Below are 7,500 nucleotides of genomic sequence, written 5' to 3'. Positions count from 1 at the left end.
CAGGCGCAGCGGACGGTACCGAGCACTGGGAGGTGCGATGCTGCCCGCCGGAGTGACAGCGAAAGGCTGCGCACCGCTTTCCGCCTGCTAACTCGGCGTCCGTGAGACCGACCGACTCCGCTTTACCGCCGGAGCTAGAGTGGGGCAAGGGGCACGGTTGAGTACCGGAAGGATGACGTTCGCACACCGGGAAGTCGAGTGCCGGGCCGCTGAAAGCGAGCTCGGGGCCCCGGTTTGTCCGTCCCACCCGGAGGCCCATATCTCCGGAAGGCACAGGCCGATTTCCACCGGGTATGGCTCGTTGTGTGCGGCCGGACCAGGCGCAGCGGACGGTACCGAGCACTCGGAGGTCGGGCGCTGCCCGCCGGAGGTACAGCGAAAGGCTGCAAACCACTTTCCGCCGCCTCCCTCCGCGGGCGTGAGACCGACGGTCGTCGGGTTTGTTTCCGCGGCTAGAGCAGGACGAGGGGCAGCGAACGGTACCGGAAGGAACCCGGTCGCACACCGGGAAGTCGACTAGCGGGCCGCCGAAAGCGAGCACGGGGCCCCGGTTTGTCCGTCCCACCCGGAGGCCCATATCTCTGGAAGGCACAGGCCGATTTCCACCGGGTATGGCTCGTTGTGTGCGGCAGGACCAGGCGCAGCGGACGGTACCGAGCACTCGGAGGTCGGGCGCTGCCCGCCGGAGGTACAGCGAAAGGCTGCAAACCACTTTCCGCCACCTCCCTCCGCGGGCGTGAGACCGACGGTCGTCGGGTTTGTTTCCGCGGCTAGAGCAGGACGAGGGGCAGCGAACGGTACCGGAACGAACCCGGTCGCACACCGGGAAGTCGACCAGCGGGCCGCCGAAAGCGTGCTCAGGTCCCCGGTTTGTCTGTCCCACCCGGAGGCTGATATCTGAGGAAGTCCGAGGCCGATTTCCTCCGGCTAACTCGGCGGGCAATGTGTCCCCCCCACCATCTTCGGCTGATTACCGTGGCTGGACCGGATCAAGGAGCAACGGAACCGTGCCAGAACGACGTCGGTCGGACGGCGTGAACTGATAGTGCCGAGGCCGGAAACCGAGCCGGAAATGTGCACCGATTTATTGGTCCCACTCGCAGGCCCATATCTCCGGAAGGCCGAGGCCGATTTCCTCCGGGTATGGTTCGCTGCGTGCAGCCGGAAGGGGAGCAGCGGACGGCACTGAGCAGCCGGAGGTGCGGCGCTGCCCGCCGGAGCTGCAAGCGAAAGGCTGCGCACCGCTTTCCGCTGGCTAACTCGGCGGCCGTCAGGCCGACCGACTCCGCTTCAGCACGGGAGCTAGAGTCGGGCAAGGGGCACCGAAGGGTACCGGAAGGATCACGTTCGGACACCGGGAAGTCGAGTGCCGGGCCGCCGAAAGCGAGCTCGGGGCCCCGGTTTGTCCGTCCCACCCGGAGGCCCATATCTCGAGAAGGCACAGGCCGATTTCCTCCGGGTTTGGCTCGCTGCGTGCGGCCGGACGAGGCGCAGCGAACGGTACCGAGCACTCGGAGGTGCGGCGCTGCCCGCCGGAGGTACAGCGAAAGGCTGCAAACCGCTTTCCGCCTCCTCTCCCCTCGGGCGTGAGACCGACGGTCGTCTGGTTTGCTTCCGCGGCAAGAGCAGGACGAGGGGCACCGAGCGGTACCAGAACGAACCCGGTCGCACACCGGGATGTCGAGTGCCCGGCCCAAACCCGCTACCCCCCACCCCCACCCCCCCCCACCCGAAAGCGAGCCCCGGTTTGTGGATTAAAAGTGAAGCGGCAAAGATTTGTAAAACAGCGTGAAATGATGAACCAGAAGCCCAAAGTAATGGTGGGAATAAAAGTTCCGAAATGTGAAATGGTGAACCAGAAGTTGTGTGAACTGTTTAACCCAAAGTGGCAAAAATGGATTAAAAGGGGTGAAATGATCGACCGCAAAGCAGGGCAAGCATTAAACAAAAGCAGCAGCATTTTTTAAAAAGGGACAAATGGTTTACCAGAATCCCAAAAGAATGCTCAGAGACTTAAGTGCCAAAGGGGAAATGGTTAACCAGTAGCTGGGTGAACTGCTTAACCCAAAGTGGGAAAAAGGATAAAAAAGGGGTGAACTGATCAACCAGAAGTCGACAACAATGTGCGGCGATTAAGTCTGAAAGAGGGAAAGGTTGACCGGAAAGCAGGGAAATTATTAAACAAAAGCAGAAAAATTCAGTAAAAAGGGGCAAATGGTTAACCAGAAGTTGGGAGAACTGCTTAACCAAAAGTGGGAAAGAGGATTAAAAGGGGAGAAATGTTGAACCAGATGTCGAAAACAATGCGCGGCGATGAAGTCTGAAAGAGGAAAAGGTTGACCGCAAAGCAGGGAAAGGATTAAACAGAAGCAGCAATATCTTTTAAAAAGGGACAAATGGTGAACCAGAATCACAAAAGAATGCTCAGAGACTTAAGTCCCAAAGGGGCAAATGGTTAACCAGAAGCTGGGTGAACTGTTTAACCAAAAGTGGGAAAAAGGATTAAAATGTTGTGAAATGATTAACCAGAAGGCGAAAGCAAAGTGCGGCGGCGAAGTCCTAAAGGGGAAAAGTTTGACAAGAAAGCAGGGAAATGATTAAACCAAAGCGGAAAAATTCAGTAAAAAAGGGGCAAATGGTTAACCAGAAGCAGGGTGAACTGCTTAATCCAAAGTGGGAAAAAGGATTAAAAGGGGAGAAATGTTTAACCAGATGTCGTAAACAAGGTGCGGCGATGAAGTCGGAAAGAGGGAAAGGTGGACCGCAAAGCAGGGAAAGCATTAAACAAAAGCAGCAACATTTTTAAAAAAGGGACAAATGGTGAACCAGAATCCCAAAATAATGCTCAGAGACTTAAGTCCCAAAGGGGCAAATGGTTAACCAGAAGCTGGGTGAACTGTTTAACCAAAAGTGGGAAAAAGGATTAAAAGGGGTGAAATGATTAACCAGAAGGCGAAAGCAAAGTGCGGCGGCGAAGTCGTAAGGGGAAAAGGTTGACCGGAAAGCAGGGAAACGATTAAACAAAAGCGGCAACATTTTTTAAAAAGTGGCAAATGGTTAACCAGAATCCCAAAAGAGTGCTCAGAGACTTAAGTCCCAAAGGGGCAAATGCTTAACCAGAAGCTGGGGGAAATGGTGAACCAAAAGTGGGAAAAAGGATTAAAAGGGGAGAAATGTTTAACCAGAAGGCGAAAGCAAAGTGCAGCGGCGAAGTCCAAAAGGGGAAAAGGTTGACAAGAAAGCAGGGAAATGATTAAACCAAAGCGGAAAAATTCAGTAAAATGGGGCAAATGGTTAACCAGAAGCTGGGTGAAATGGTTAACCAAAAGTGGCAAAAAAAGATTTAAAGGGGAAAAATGATTAACCAGAAGTCGACAACAATGCGCGGCGATGAAGTCTGAAAGGGGAAAAGGTTGACCACATAGCAGGGAAACGATTAAACAAAAGCGGCAAAATTTTTTAAAAAGTGGCAAATGATTAACCAGAATCCCAAAAGAATGCTCAGAGACTAAGTCCCAAAGGGGAAATGGTTAACCAGAAGCTGGGGGAAATGGTGAACCAAAAGTGGGAAAAAGGATTAAAAGGGGAGAAATGTTTAACCAGAAGGCGAAAGCAAAGTGCGGCGGCAAAGTCCAAAAGGGGAAAAGGTTGACAAGAAAGCAGGGAAATGATTAAACCAAAGCGGAAAAAATCAGTAAAATGGGGCAAATGGTTAACCAGAAGCTGGGTGAAAAGGTGAACCAAAAGTGGCAAAAAAAGATTTAAAGGGGAAAAATGATTAACCAGAAGTCGACAACAATGCGCGGCGATGAAGTCTGAAAGGGTAAAAGGTTGACCACATAGCAGGGAAACGATTAAACAAAAGCGGCAACATTTTTTAAAAAGTGGCAAATGGTTAACCAGAATCCCAAAAGAATGCTCAGAGACTAAGTCCCAAAGGGGAAATGGTTAACCAGAAGCTGGGTGAAATGGTTAACCAAAAGTTGCAAAGAAGATTAAAAGGGGTGAAATGATTAAGCAGGAGGCGAAAGCAATGTTCGGCGGCGAAGTCCTAAAGGGGAAAAGGTTGACAAGAAAGCAGGGAAATGATTAAACCAAAGCGGAAAAATTCAGTATAATGGGGCAAATGGTTAACCAGAAGCTGGGTGAAATGGTTAACCAAAAGTGGCAAAAAAAGATTTAAAGGGGAAAAATGATTAACCAGAAGTCGACAACAATGCACGGCGATGAAGTCTGAAAGGGGAAAAGGTTGACCACATATCAGGGAAACGATTAAACAAAAGCCGCAACATTTTTTAAAAAGTGGCAAATGATTAACCAGAATCCCAAAAGAATGCTCAGAGACGAAGTCCCAAAGGGGAAATGGTTAACCAGAAGCTGGGGGAAATGGTTAACCAAAAGTTGCAAAAATGATTAAAAGGGGTGAAATGATTAACCAGGAGGCTGAAGCAATGTGCCGCGGTGAAGTCTGAAAGAGGGAAAGGTTGACCAGAAAGCATTAAACAAAAGTGGCAACATTTTAAAAAAATTGGCAAATGATTAACCAGAATCCCAAAAGAATGCTCAGAGACTAAGTCCCAAAGGGGAAATGGTTAACCAGAAGCTGGGGGAAATGGTTAACCAAAAGTTGCAAAAATGATTAAAAGGGGTGAAATGATTAACCAGGAGGCTAAAGCAATGTGCCGCGGTGAAGTCTGAAAGAGGGAAAGGTTGACCAGAAAGCATTAAACAAAAGTGGCAACATTTTTTAAAAATTGGCAAATGATTAACCAGAATCCCAAAAGAATGCTCAGAGACTAAGTCCCAAAGGGGAAATGGTTAACCAGAAGCTGGGTGAAATGGTTAACCAAAAGTTGCAAAAATGATTAAAAGGGGTGAAATGATTAACCAGGAGGCTAAAGCAATGTGCCGCGGTGAAGTCCTAAAGGGGAAAACGTTGACCAGAAAGCAGGGAAAGCATTAAACAATAGCGGCAACATTTTTAAAAAAGTGGCAAATGGTTAACCAGAATCCCAAAAGAATGCTCAGAGACTAAGTCCCAAAGGGGAAATGGTTAACCAGAAGCTGGGGGAAATGGTTAACCAAAAGTTGCAAAAATGATTAAAAGGGGTGAAATGATTAACCAGGAGGCTAAAGCAATGTGCCGCGGTGAAGTCTGAAAGAGGGAAAGGTTGACCAGAAAGCATTAAACAAAAGTGGCAATATTTTTAAAAAATTGGCAAATGATTAACCAGAATCCCAAAAGAATGCTCAGAGACTAAGTCCCAAAGGGGAAATGGTTAACCAGAAGCTGGGGGAAATGGTTAACCAAAAGTTGCAAAAATGATTAAAAGGGGTGAAATGATTAACCAGGAGGCTGAAGCAATGTGCCGCGGTGAAGTCCTAAAGGGGAAAAGGTTGACCACAAAGCAGGGAAAGCATTAAACAAAAGCGGCAACATTTTTTAAAAAGTGGCAAATGATTAACCAGAATCCCAAAAGAATGCTCAGAGACCAAGTCCCAAAGGGGAAATGGTTAACCAGAAGCTGGGTGAAATGGTTAACCAAAAGTTGCAAAAATGATTAAAAGGGGTGAAATGATTAACCAGGAGGCTGAAGCAATGTGCCGCGGTGAAGTCTGAAAGAGGGAAAGGTTGACCAGAAAGCATTAAACAAAAGTGGCAACATTTTAAAAAAATTGGCAAATGATTAACCAGAATCCCAAAAGAATGCTCAGAGACTAAGTCCCAAAGGGGAAATGGTTAACCAGAAGCTGGGGGAAATGGTTAACCAAAAGTTGCAAAAATGATGAAAAGGGGTGAAATGATTAACCAGGAGGCTAAAGCAATGTGCCGCGGTGAAGTCTGAAAGAGGGAAAGGTTGACCAGAAAGCATTAAACAAAAGTGGCAACATTTTTTAAAAAGTGGCAAATGATTAACCAGAATCCCAAAAGAATGCTCAGAGACTAAGTCCCAAAGGGGAAATGGTTAACCAGAAGCTGGGGGAAATGGTTAACCAAAAGTTGCAAAAATGATTAAAAGGGGTGAAATGATTAACCAGGAGGCTAAAGCAATGTGCCGCGGTGAAGTCCTAAAGGGGAAAAGGTTGACCACAAAGCAGGGAAAGCATTAAACAAAAGCGGCAACATTTTTAAAAAAGTGGCAAATGATTAACCAGAATCCCAAAAGAATGCTCAGAGACTAAGTCCCAAAGGGGAAATGGTTAACCAGAAGCTGGGGGAAATGGTTAACCAAAAGTTGCAAAAATGATTAAAAGGGGTGAAATGATTAACCAGGAGGCTAAAGCAATGTGCCGCGGTGAAGTCTGAAAGAGGGAAAGGTTGACCAGAAAGCATTAAACAAAAGTGGCAACATTTTTTTAAAATTGGCAAATGATTAACCAGAATCCCAAAAGAATGCTCAGAGACTAAGTCCCAAAGGGGAAATGGTTAACCAGAAGCTGGGGGAAATGGTTAACCAAAAGTTGCAAAAATGATTAAAAGGGGTGAAATGATCAACCAGAAGTCGAAAACAATGTGCGGCGATGAAGTCCTAAGGGGGAAAAGTTACCCAGAAGGCAGGGAAATGATCAAACGAAAGCAGCCAAAAAATTATTAAAAGAGGGGAACTGATGAACCAAAAGATGAGAAACGGCCCGCAGAGACTAAGTCCAAAACGGGAACTGGTGAACCGGAAATGATTAACCAAAAACGAAGTCCGAAGAGGGAACTGGTAAACCAGAACTCAGAAACCCGATTTTTAAAATTAATTATAAATGGGGAAACGATTGAGCAAAAGGCGGAAATTAAGTCACAGGGACCAGGTCCGAAAGGGCAAGAGGTTACCCCGTAGGGGGCATTCGTCAACTCCATCTGAAAATTTTGGAGGCAAATCTGACCAAAATGCGGAAATCGGACCACACCGCGAGGGGCGCCATTCGACGGGGCAGGGGTAGACGCGTCGAACGGTACCTGAAGGTCCCGGCTGCGACACGTGAGTCCGGAGATATGGCCAGTCAAAGTCTGATGGGAGGTACCGAAGCCGAAAAATCGAAACGCGTTTGCGGCGATTCGGTGTCAGAGAGTCGGTCACGAATTCAAATTCGTCCCGCTGATTCGCCAATTGCCAGCCGGTTCCGGGGGGATTGGCGGGGTACCTGCAGGATAGTAAGAGGTGGCATGTCGAGACTTAGCCTGTTTACCAGACTTGTGTCTAGCGCCTCCAGGTCTGCAGAGACCGACCCGGGCTGCCGCCCAACCGACTTTTAAGCCTTTTGGGAGTGGGAATTTTTCCCATTTTTCCCCATTTTTCGGGTTTTTTGGTCGGGCTTGAAAACGGCGGCCCCGAGGCCTCCCGGGGCTGGCGGGCTTCGGCTCCCTTGCGAGAGGGTCCGAATTCCACCCGTTTAAGCCCAGAAAGGAGTTCGGAAGTCAGTCGGTCGAGGGAACCCCTTCGGAAGTCCGACGGGGATGGATTCGGCCGGCGTTTCGGATCTCCGGTCAGAGGATTCCCCCCCTGGGCG

This window comes from Heptranchias perlo, unplaced genomic scaffold (assembly GCF_035084215.1).
Source record: "Heptranchias perlo isolate sHepPer1 unplaced genomic scaffold, sHepPer1.hap1 HAP1_SCAFFOLD_969, whole genome shotgun sequence".
NCBI lineage: Eukaryota > Metazoa > Chordata > Chondrichthyes > Hexanchiformes > Hexanchidae > Heptranchias > Heptranchias perlo.
The sequence above is the reverse complement of the archived record's forward strand: the minus strand, read 5'-3'. Positions refer to the sequence as shown.